General features: G+C 52.5%; 1 protein-coding gene across 2 annotated transcripts in view; it reads right to left on the reverse strand.

Moving 5' to 3' along the window:
* MTMR4 (myotubularin related protein 4) overlaps nt 1-10,614 on the reverse strand; it is a 62,165-nt gene extending 51,551 nt beyond the window's left edge. For both annotated transcript variants that reach the window (XM_066202209.1, XM_066202208.1), the window contains exon 1: nt 10,536-10,614. The gene's annotated coding sequence lies outside the window, so the exon portion shown is untranslated. The remainder of the gene's footprint in view (nt 1-10,535) is intronic.
* Nucleotides 10,615-12,386: the final 1,772 nt, after the last annotated feature.

Here is a 12,386-nt window from a genome sequence, read left to right on the forward strand (position 1 = left end):
GAAAAAGCTATGACCGAAACCATCAGCAGGTCTGAGAGGACAAGGAAGCATCAGGATTTATTCTGTTGACTCACCCAGACCAAGCCCAGTTTCCCCAGCAGACTCCTCACAAGCAACGAGGAGGATCCTGTGCCAGGCCCTGCAGCAGTGACTCTAGAAACGTGGCTGGGAACACACAGCTCTGCTGAATGCTCCTCCTCGCTCCTGGGGGAAAGCTAGCTTCTCTCCGAAAGTTGCAATAACTGTGCCATCATCACATTAAGTTCCCAGCTCCCTCTTTCACAGGAAGAACCTCTAAAACAGAGCAACAAACATCTCAGGGTTTTTACCATCAAGCTACAGAAAACCACAAGGGGAGATGAAAACCCTTGATAGCAGTTATTAATAAATTAAGAACTCACTTTCAATTGCATGTCCAACCTGAGCACAGTCAGAGCTGTTGGCTCCCATGGAAACCCTGACTTTGTAGGCACTGTCTCCTGATGGTTTGTTATGTCGACAGTCTGGACATCCTCCTTCACAAGGAACCCTATCAGGGCTTTGTGTTGCCACAGCTGTTCTTCGCAACCAGGCAACAAACTCGGAAACTTGGCCTTCATGAGGCTTTTCTGGAGGTGGTATCCCTCCCAAAACCAAGCAATACCTCACCTGCTGTTTAACAATTCCCTTTTCCCACCCCAAGCCCCCAAAGCTGAAGAAGGTTAAACCAGAGCCTTTGGTCTTTAATTTCCAGATATCTGGATCCTTCAAAACTGGCTAGCACTCCAGCAATGGAAAATCCCATGAAGCCTTGCACACTGACCTGCTTTCATTAATAACCTCACCTCAAAGGATGTGGGTGGGTCAGCAAGTTCAGCTGAGCTTAAGTGCTCCCATCTCGTGCTCTCTCTAAGCACGAGCTTAACTGCTTCTAAAAACAGCGCTGGCCATGCCGGCCACTCCAAAGGCACTCTTAGAAAGGGAAATCCCCAGCCAATCAATACAAGGGAAGAGAAGGCAATTTGATATATATAGCAAGTCCCCAGCTTATCTAGCAGCAAGAGCTGCTCAAATTCACACATGCTGTCCCTTCCCTGCTGGCAGCTTCCAGCAGGATGAGGGATGAAGGTGGCCACATGCTGAGCTCAGTACCGAGAGGAGCCAGAGGATTTATTCTCATCTGCTGCAATTCACACAGGGAACAGAGCCTGGGTTTTCTTCCCCTTAATAACTGACTACAATAAAACTCATTAAGGATCAAATTCCTACCCCTACAAGGTTTAGGACAAGACTGCAATGCATCAGACTTATTATATCTAACACAAAGACAAATCTCAGGAAGCATTGGAATTTTTATCATCTTTGCCCAAACATGAGGCAGCTCCCCTCCTCCTGACAGTGCATCGCTGACACACACTGATGAAACCCCACAGTCACTGAAAGCAATGGGAGCTCCATCAGCAATTCCAGCTGAATCCAGGTTCTCCTCAGCACCGTGTTTTCACTCCAGCCCACGCTGCCACACAGGCCAGCATGCTGAGCTCCAGCCCCACAGCTCTGGAGAGCAATGGGGCAAGCTGGAGTCACAGCACTCAGTGCTTCCCACTTCCCAGCTTCTATCGCTCCAGTATGAACCCTTTGCTGTGGGATTTTGGGGGGTGGGAGGAAGCAGGAGCGCAGCACAAAGGGCAGTGGGATCACACCCGCCGGGCTGCTGCTCCCCCGGGAATTCCAACAGAGGAACTGGCTGCTCATTCCGGCTTCAGTTTTAAGTACTTTGTCATTAGTAAAACACGCTGAAAATGTGACTTCCTCTGCCACGAGACCTATTGAACCTTTTCACAGAAGTCTAATAAACTTCCTCTTCTATGTCAATAAAAGACAAGCTCACAGGAAGAACAGTTCCTCTCAAACTTCTGGGAATTCCTCTAGTAAAAACACCTATTGAAGAAGGAACGATGCAGTGGAACAAAGAGAAAGAGAGGTGAGGGATTCACTTGTCAGTAAGTCTGTGGTTTATCATAAAACAAAACTATGAATCCACTTCACAGCACAGAACCACTTTTACTTCCTCTTTTGCCTCGTTTAGCAACGGCAACAAAAGCCCTCTGCAGAGTTTCCTAATGAGCCGAATCTGCACAGAACCTCTGCATTCAGGAGTTTCACTTAAAAAAGAATCTCAATTTGCTCTCCTTGCTGAACACAACAGGCTCTATCTAGGATAATCTTATCCAGCATCCAAAGGTGCTTAGCTACCCACTTTCATTTGGAAATGTAGACATGAGACAGCAGAGAGGGATCCATCTGCTCACTGGCATACTGGGAAGGGTGGCACTCCCTGGAGAGTGCCAGTAGATTAACTTTCCAATTCCAGAAAGGAGAAAGAGCAAAGAACAGGGTAAGGAAGACATAACCTCGTGTCAGCCCAAGCAAGTGCAAAGGACAGCAGGGAGGGATATGAGTCGCTCGTTGGCACATCCCAGCCCTGGCATCCACTCCCCGTGGATCTGCATCCAGCCTGTGCTGGCTGCCTGCCAGTAACGTGGCATTCCCTCAGGCAGCTGCCTGCAATATGTCTCCAGGCTGCCCTATAATGAGCACAGTACCTTGGATGCTGGGAGCTACCGGCTCCCCGAGGAACACTCAGTGGTATGAGTCAGCCACCGCACCAGAAAGGACGTGACCAATTCTTCAGGCCATAGCAGGCCCGTTCATTCAGTTCTTCTAATCATGCATGGTCTCAAAGTCCTGCAGAGGTTTCCCTGCAGCCCCTGCTCCTCCCTACATCCGTCAAATCTCAGCCTGAGGCAGCTCTACTAATTACCCCTTCCTGCACCAAGACTCATCTCTCACCTTCAGCCAGCTGCAAAGCTCCTCTCCAACACAGTTCTTTGTTCTCCCAACCAGCTGTGGGACACAAAGGATCTGCTTTGCCCTTATTACCAGGGCAATAATCCCCAGTATCATCACATCACACAGAAACAGCCAGCATCCCTGTGGAATGTTTATGGCAAAGATGAACTGTGCCCAGGTCACCCCTCCAAAAGACACTGCCCCAAACACTCCCCGGTGTTCTCACCAGGCACGGTGAACACCCACTCCAAGGATCCCAAGTACCAGGAGGAGCAGAAGTGGAGCTGTCACAAAGCAAAGCTGCTGTAGCAACAGCTTTGCTGAAGGGAACGATTCCCCCGGGGGCAGGAGCTGTTGACACAGCCCTGAGAGATGGTGCAATCCAGCAAAGCTGCATGGTACGTCTGGGACTTGTTCTTGGGTCCCCTAGGGAATTTCTGCACCCACCTCCAGTGCCTGGGAGTCTCCCACCACGGCCCCTTCCCTCACCACAGCAGTTCTAAAGAAAGATCCTCTATTCTTGCCATTACGTGCCCTTTACCACAGGTTCAACACCCCCAGAGAATAGGGACTTCACAGCACAAACAAGCAGTTCTCCTTGAAAATCAAGGGACTTTCTCTTCCCGTAGGCAGCTCTATCCAAACATGAAAGCTCAGGGCACAGTGATAATAAACATTCAGAGGCCAATGCAATTTCACCTGAGTTAAGAGGCAGCAAGGCCTTGAGCAGGGCAGCAGTGCAGGAGCTGGAATGGGAACAGGAAGGATATGGTTATCCTGGGTATGATAAAACTCCTTCAATGTAGTAACAAATTTACTTTTGAAAGGGACTGTACCCTGTGAGCTTGTAGCATCAACCAAGGCTGGCAGTGTCAGAGCCATCAGTACCAAAATTCCCAATCAGCTGCTAACCAATCAGCTCAGCTAGGCTACAACTTCTTCGGGAAGAGCCACTGCTAACCTCAGCTCTTGTCCCTCTCCCTAGACAGGGTGTTATTCTCTCTTTCTGCAGAAGGGAAAGGGGCAGCAGGCAGAGTCTCTGGCACTTTGTGGAAACCAGGTCTAGGTGAGATGTTTCCTTGCTGCAAGCAAGACGAGAATTCTTGTTGCCCAGACTCCCTCTCACTGTATCCACTTTTCCCTGGCTGGGTTTGCACACGCATCCATGGCCTCGAGATATCACCTGGTTGTCAGAGGAGGTATGTAGACACAGGGAACCTTCTTCTCCTAGAGAAGTTACCTCTTGTGAAGGGGTGGATATGAAAAGCACAAGCCAGGACCTCCTGACAGCAAAATATTAAGCACTGGCACTTTCCAGGAGCAGCAGATCTCCCCTCCACAGCAGGCAGGTGATGAAGAGCCCAGTGCAGGTGAGACAGATCATTTGCAGAGGACTGAGAACAAGTGAGCACATTGTTTAAGAGCACAAAGGATCCAAACACATAGAAGAAAAAGCTGATACCCCAGAAGGAGGAGCCAGAGTTAATCCCTCTGCAGGGCTCCCAGCCATCCGGTCTGGTGTCCCTTTGGATTGGAGGGAAATGGCTGTCCTGGAGCACACAGACAGACACTCATCACACCAGAAATAAGCAGCAGTTCCCCAAGTCACAAGGGCCACAGCTTTTAAAAAATAAAGCAGCACTGAACTATAGCATCAAAGGAAATAAATCCCACATACAGAGGACATAAAAGTCTCAGGCTGTAAGAAACCCCGAAGCAGCACTGGAGGGGGAGTGCATGGCTGACAAGGGTCCAGACCTACCCAAGGGCACAGGAAAGCTGACAAGAGGACACAAATCATAAACTGTACTTCAGCACAACCCGAGGAAAGTTTAACACCCCAGGTCACTGGGAATGTACTGCAGACACAGCATCCTCGTACATAAAGCAGCTTGAAAAACATCTCTGATGTTTCCAGAGGAGCTCAGCAACTCCCACTTTGGTGTGTTTCTTCCCACCAAACCCCAAATACCTCACAGCTGTTCTTCCACTATCTAAACACAGACTCTGTCCTGCACAAACAGGCTGCCCCATCCCACATCCAACTTCAGCCTCCCCAGGCCTCATGCCTGAAGAAACTCACTTCCACTGCCCCAAGCCTGAACTCCAGGGCAGCACAGGCTTTTTGGCCTGTGTCCGGATGCCATGGGCTTGCTCCAAAGTTTTCAGCAAGAACAGAACATTTCAGCCTTTGGCAAGTACATTTTTGCCATTTGGGAAGGAAGGCAGAAGTGCCTCTGGCACGGGGGCAGCTGCAGCCCTGACCTGGGGGAGGAAGAAGGGGGGGCCGTCTGGCTGGAAAGCAGAAGTGAGTATAAGCCCAAACGATGCTAACTGGGGTGAGAAGCAACAACTTCAGGGCTCCTCACATCCTCCTAAAGCTCCTCCTGAGCACCCTGGGTCACGAGGAACCCGCAGAGTGATGAAGCTGCCAGGTGGTGCTGCAGGAAGCACGGGCACAACCCAGGCTCCAGGCTGGCCTCCAGCCACACTCACCCGGGGTACCCTCGGTGAGACGTTCTTCAAACTGGGCTGTAAGTGCTTCATAAACGAGATACTAAACAAGACAATGGCTGCTCTCATGTCCCACCTGGCTCTGTCACACTGGTGGCCCTGAGTGCTACGTGCCAGTCATGCTTCTGCAACAAGGAGACTTCTGCCGAGTCCTTTGAAAGATTTTTTTAAAAAAACTGATTGTGAATCCAGGCAGCACAGCTGAAACAGAGACAACTGAATAGATTCAAGCTGGATTGCCACAAGGCATTCATCCACTCAGGGGAAGCTGTCTACTTCAACAAGTTTCTAGAATAAAACAAACCAACAAAACCCTCTGAAGCTTCCAGAAGGAACAATGCAAACTGCAGCCCTCACTCGCTCGGAGCGGTCCTCAGTTTCAGCAGGGACCATCGGGGAAAGGCTGGCAGAGCCTAAGCAATTGAACTGACTGTAGAGTAGAAATGCTTTAAGGGTCCTTACCACAAAGCTGTTACTCACAGGCAGTGCCATGTCCAAGCATGTTCTGAGCACAGCTCCGCAATTTCATTTTGCAGTGAAGAACTGGTCAGGTTGGAAAAGGAACAAGGACTCCACTTCCCAGCCAGTGCTGTTCTGACAACATGAAACGGCAGAAAGCTGAGCTCCAGAGAATACCCCACTGCAATTCTGGGCTTAAGTTCAGCTACAAGACTTTGCCCCCAAGCAGATAAGTTGTGAGCCATGTCTACCTCTGTCCCTGCTGCCAGCACAGGCTCCTCCGAAGTGGGGAGGAGCCCACAGTGGTCAGCAACCTCAGCAAGAATCACCAGATTTGGCTCTTGCTCCATCTCAGACAGAGGTACCCAAAATGTCACCTGTACTTTGCTACCAGGACATTCCCACCTATCTTATTTCTAGCAAACCCCATTCCCAAGGCTTAGGAAAACCTCAGTCCCAACTGCCATCCTTCCTGTGAATGCTGTGCCTATCTCTGCGGTGGGATCAGACCTGTACCCTTGCAAGAGACAGTGCAGTGTTTCTGTCCCCCAGGAAAATAAGTGTTGGCAAAAGCAGAACTCCATCCTGCAAGGCTGGGCCAGCCAACCTTCCTGGGGGTGCAGTGCCTGAGATCAGCTGCATCACACACACTGCTGAGCAAACACTCCACCTAGAAGTGAAGCAATAGGATCCACGAGGGAAGGCAGATCAGGAATGCTCTCCATCAGAGACTAAAGGGAATAAAGCGCCTACAAATGCTCACAACATAAAAGGAAACCTCTGAGGCCAGAAACTTGACACACGTTGAAACAGAATATACTGACACATAACTCTCCTCTCTTGGGATAAGCCATGGGCAGGCTTCTCCCTCTTGAACAAGAAATTTGAGGGCATCTCTCAACTGAGAAAAAGCAACACAAAGTAATAAGTAACAACAAAGACCTTACCACTGTTAGGAGGGGAACTGTCAGTTTAGTTCCGCTGATGCTCTGTCCCACTGAAGGTGCCTCTGTCTGGAAAGGTTGAGGCTGCTCCCAGACCCACCACACACAGATCACTGCGCAACAACACCACAAAACACACCCAGAGAAAGCTATCCCCAAAATTCAACTCCCACCCTACCAGGAAGGGGCTTCTTCATCTCCGAGGCAAACCCAGGCATGTCAGAACGACCAGAGGCTGCACATCAAACCTCAGCACGTGTGTCAGAATCTCTTAGCAGCCCAGGATTGACCAAACTAGAGAGAAAGGAAGGAAAGTTTGAAGGAAATAGGTAAGGGGGAATGTGTGCAACTCAAAGAGGACTCCAAGAGCTCAGCCTTTGAGACAAGGGTACCCCACTACCAGCCTGTGTTCCTGGCAGGAACACAGGCTCATTTCAAACACGATTCAGCCACTGAACGTGTTTCGGATTCATTTCAGTTCACATTCCCAGAAAAGAGCTGGTTTCCCAGTGCGGCGCCGGCATATCCAGCAGCACAGCACAGCTCTGCTGCCAGAGCCTCCCAGTCTATCCCCCCCTCTGAGGCTCTGGCTGCAAAGCCAAAGCACCTCGCACCAGGGCAGTTTCCTTCCGGGCAGAAATTCAACATCTCAGGGAAAAGCATCCTCCTTTCTTTGGATTTGGCTCTGGGCCACAAGGTGAGGATGCATTTGTACTCATTGATTTGAACAGGACAGGGACCAAATCACCCTGGAAAGTAGGCCTGAGCAGGCATTTGCTATTTATAAGCTAATCATCTGATCCCTCCGGAGGGAAATCCTATCCTTTGGGGCTGTTGGGAGTTCGTGGAACTGCGGGAGCATCAGGGAGGAACAGAAGGGAAGCGATTACATCGGCCAGGAGAGTGTGCCGAGTGACCAGACAAAATTCCTCCCTGCTCCATCACAGCCCCAGCATCCTCCTGAAGTACAGGCCAGGGATTACAAGCAGGGATTAATCTGTTATGCTAATTTGCTGGGAGCAAAGTAATTTTTTAATAGCTCTCAACTCCATTCATCATTATCTAAAAAGGGCCCTGAACTAGTTCTGCAAAGAGTGACCAGTCTCACAGTAAGAGCCCACTTGAAATCAAAAAATACACAGGAAACTGGCTGGCTGGAGCTGCCCTGGAAGGGGAAAGGTATGAGCTTTCAAAAATCCTTGATAATTATTAATTCCTTGGGGGAGCATGCCTGTCCTGGGAAGTTGAGTGTGATGTGCAAGTATGCAACACTTATTTTTTCTTTCCTTCTATTCACATTTCTCTGATAAAAATAACCTGGGTTAGATGACACTGCTGGATTTTCCCATGAAACAATGCTCAGTCATTTCCAACACCACTGCACACACTCAGTGCAACCACACACACCCCAGAACAATCTCAGTTCCCTCTACCCTCCTTTTTCCTCACCTACCGAAGGATTACTGAGAACAACCCTCTCCCTTCACTGACAGCAGCCTCTGAAACAAACTGAACAGCGAAGAGGAATGGAACTAGCTCTGTCTCAAACATCACAGACTAAAACCATGTCTCCTGGAGGAGCAGGCCCAATTCCCAGAGTAATCCTCACAAACAGGGCAGACTAGAGTCATCCAGGCCTGACACCTGCCTCCAGGTGAGCAAAGCTCAGTGAGACACAGGCACCAGGCTGAGGAAAGGCTGCTCGTATCATCCCTATGCTCTCCCGGTGCTGGCACAAGAGAGACTTTGAGAAGCCCCACATAAACAATAAACAAAAGCAGGCCAGTGCATATTTGGCAGATTGAGATCACAATAAAAGCTGGCACAGCAGCATTCTCCAAAGACTCCGTGGCAAGATCTGCCCCTAAGGCTTCCCTTGATTTGGGTTTTGGGTTTTGTTTTGTTTTTTTTTTTTCCTTTCAGCTTGTTACAACCAAAGGTATTTGTTATTGAGAGTATATATCTGTTATTGGGACAGATGAGCTGGAAGGACCCTGTCACAAAACCCACAGCAATGACACCTCTGAGGAAATGTCCCAGTCAAGGCTCTCTCAGAAAGGTTAAATAACTGCCACAGCCAGATAAACAGATTCCTCAGAATGCTGCAAAGAAAAGGGGAACCCAGATGTTCCTAGAAATTTATATGTGAAACTTCTGCATTTATTTCCCAGTTTACTTAGATGTCCATCTTCCAGCAAACTCCCTGAAAGACACCACAGCCACCTCAGAGACCCCCCCAAGCAGAGTGGACCCCAAACTCCTGAGGCTGTGAGCCCAGCTGCTTTTATTAAAAAAAGAAAAATATGGAGCCTCCATGTAATAGTTGGCAGTCAATACAAAGTCATCACTGACTTAGGGAAGTTTGTTCTCATGCTTGCATCTCTATCACCTAAAGATAAACATTTTGGATTCCATGTACACGTACCCTGACCAGCCAGACTGAATTCCCAGTGTCCAGCCCCTGTTCCCCACAAACAGATGCAGACTGGCCAGATCTTCTCCTAAGTTCTTGCTGGAGGAAGCAATTGGAGTTCTCTCAGCACCACATGACAGCTTTTTCCACCTTTAATCCCACCTCATGCATCTCCAAACTCTGGTCAGCTTTCCACCAGCTTTGAACCACACACAAGCACCAAACCTGGGCACAGCAGCTTTTGCACCAGTCTGCGAGCTGAGTTAACACTCCCTCTTCTCCTCCTGCTCAGTGAGGTACCAAAGACCAATATATTCATGAACCCAGGCAAAAATTCCTGCTTCCCAGGACAGATCCCACTTATCCCTCCCTCGTTTCTCTGTTCCCATTTTGAACTCTTCCTGAAGTTTGCTTTCTCTGGTAAAACATGTGTGGTTTCCCCAAAGTCCAGTGTCAAACTATCCAGGCCACAGTGTCAGATTCTCATTTCCCATTTTCTGCTCAGCACTGACTTGCTCATGCAGCTCGTTAGCTTTCAGCTGTCAGCTTCCTTCAAGTCATTACCAAAATCACCGTCAGGATCCTTACAAGACGGTTAACGTGGCCAATAACATTCTAGGAAGCCCCAATTTAACCTGGATTATTTTGAGTTCATCTCACTTCAATAAATTCAGCAGGAAACCCCAAAGGCATCACATCAGCTGCTTTAGGGAAGTCAGTGTTTACAACACAGTTAGCTGAGGGGGTTCTAAATAAATCAGCATCTCCACATCAAACTTCAGCCACCCGCAGTTCCAAACCAGGAGAGAGCCAGCTCCTACCCAACACGGAGGGGAGGCAGCTGCTCCAAACACAGCCGTGTGCGGCCTCCCCGGAGACACCGGGCAAACCCCACCGCATGCGAAAAAGAACCAGCTCCGTGCCGCGACTCCGGATCTCTGTGGCACAAGAATCTCCCACCCGCCGGGCAGGATCTGCAGGGCCCCAGTGCGGGTGGGCAGGAGGAGCAGGAGAGCCGCGCCCGCAGCCCCGGCCAGGGGAAGGGCTCAGGCCCCGCGGCAGGGCCGGAGCGGGCAGGGCCGGCCCCAGCGGGAGCCTCGCGCCCGGTTCCTCGGTCTGACTGCGACCCTGCCTCCACCCGCCGGCGACACCGCGGAACCCCCGGTGCAGCTTGGCAGGGCCGCCGCCGCCTCTGCGCTGCTGCCAGCGGGCGGTGCCGCCCCTCACGGACAGGCCCCGGGGAGGCCGCGCTCACCGAGCGGCGGGGAGAAGGAGCGGGGCCGCGGCGGGCGGCGGCCTGAGGAGCGGTGCTGGGTGCCCGGGGAGGCGGGAGGGGAGCGGGAGCGGAGGGTCGCGGGCAGCCCCGGCCTCACCTGTCCCGGCGGGTCCCGCCCGGCTCCGGCCGCGCCGCTCCCGCCTCTGCCGCGTGCAGCTCCCGCCCGGCCCCCCCCCGCCGGCCCGCGCGCCCCGGCCAATCAGCACCCGGCACCGCCGGAGATACGGACCAATCAGCGAAGAGAACGCGTCCCCGCCCAGCGCCACCGGCCGCCAGGCCACGCCTATCCACGCCCCCTCCAGGCCTATCCCGTGACACGAGAGGAGGCGGTGCCCGGCGTCCAATGGCCAATGAGAAATCACAGCGCGTCCCGCCGCAGCCAATCGGCGGCCGCACAGCGCGGCCCCTCAGAAAGGGCGGGCGGGCGGTGGGAACGGGGGAGTGACCGCCCGGTGGCAGAGACCGCCCCCCTGGGCCTGGCTGGGGCCGGGGGCGGCCCGAGGGGTCCCGGAGACCGGTGGAGCCCGGTCCCAGGCAGTGCCCAGGGGAACAACCCTTGGGCATCGGTGGGGCGGGGTCGTCTCCGGTGCCTGGGCCGGGGCAGGATGGCGCGGGGTCGCTGTCTCCGGGCCAGGCCGCGCGGTCTATGGAAGCCACCTGAATGATCAAGAGGTCGTGAGGCCTTCCCAGTTCTATCGCCCCGCTCAGCCTCGGGCAGCTGCTCCTTCTCTCTGCCTGGATGTGCCCCCCACCATGTGGCTGGAAAGCCACTGGCCCTCGCCTCGTCCCTGCCTTTCCTGATCTTTGGAGTTACTTCTGCCCTTCACATCCTCACCCTGCCCTCCAGAACAGCCCCGCTAGTGTAGTTAGGGAGCAATGTCAGGCTTTCTCACAGCCCAGGTTCTACATTCCAGGATCCTGTGGGCTGCATCACAGAATAGTTGAAACTGGAAGGAACCTATGGAGATCACTCAGTCCAACCCCCGCTGCCAAGGCAGGGTCACCCAGAGCAGGTGACTGGAACACGCCCGGGTGGGTTTGGAATGTCTCTGAGAGAGGGAGACTCCACGCCCTCCCTGGGCAGCTGTTCCAGTGCTCCCAGCTGCCAGCATGAGGTGCAACTGCCCGAGGCAGTATCTCTCTGCAGTCCCTGGAAATCATGAGCTGAGCCCAGCCCCCAAGAAGTCTGGAGGGTTTGAGGGTGTGGACAAAGGGATGTTGGTCCTCGACAGAGGACAACCATCCCTGCCTGGTGCCAGCTGTGAGTGGAGCTGTCCCGGGCCTGGCTCTGAGAGGTGCAGGAGGGAGCTTCCTCCTTGTCCAGCAGATGCTGAATCTTTGCAAATGCATTGCTTCAGACGATTTCTCTGGGAAAAATGTGTGGGGAAAGGGGGAGGTGGGTGATGGCAGGAAAAGCCTCTGGGCTGGAAAATGAAGGAGAGAGCAGCACCTTGGGTTGGCAATTGGGCAGGGAGAGTAGGTAGAGAGGTGATGGGGAGGAGGCAGCACCTGGAGGGAGTGGTGGGGCAGCTGGAGCTATGGCCTGGGGCATATGGTGCCATCCTGAAGAGGAGCTACTCCAGAATGTGCAAGAAAGAGTTTGTTGAGCATGTGGGCAACCTACTGATCTCTGGGATGCTGGACAACCTGCTGACCCATGGGGTTCTGAGACTTGGTGAGGTGAAAGAGGTCCAGGATCAATGCAGGATGCACATGGATAAGGCTTGGCTCCTCAAACGTGCTCCAGAAAGGGCACCAAGACCAGCCAGATCTTCACTGACAGCCTCAGGATGGTGGAGCAGCTGGGTCTGAGCTGACTCAGGTGAGAGAAGGGCCGTGGTACGCTCCTGGCCAGAGCCTCCAGTGGGATGCTGGAGCAGGGTCCAGCCCTGGGGGGTGTCCAAGGCTCAAAGGCAAGGGGCAGTTGGGTATCACTGCCCTGAGACTG

Source organism: Chamaea fasciata, unplaced genomic scaffold, assembly GCF_029207755.1.
Source record: "Chamaea fasciata isolate MVZ Bird 193981 ecotype frontalis unplaced genomic scaffold, bChaFas1.0.hap1 SCAF_21, whole genome shotgun sequence".
NCBI classification, from domain to species: Eukaryota; Metazoa; Chordata; class Aves; order Passeriformes; family Sylviidae; genus Chamaea; species Chamaea fasciata.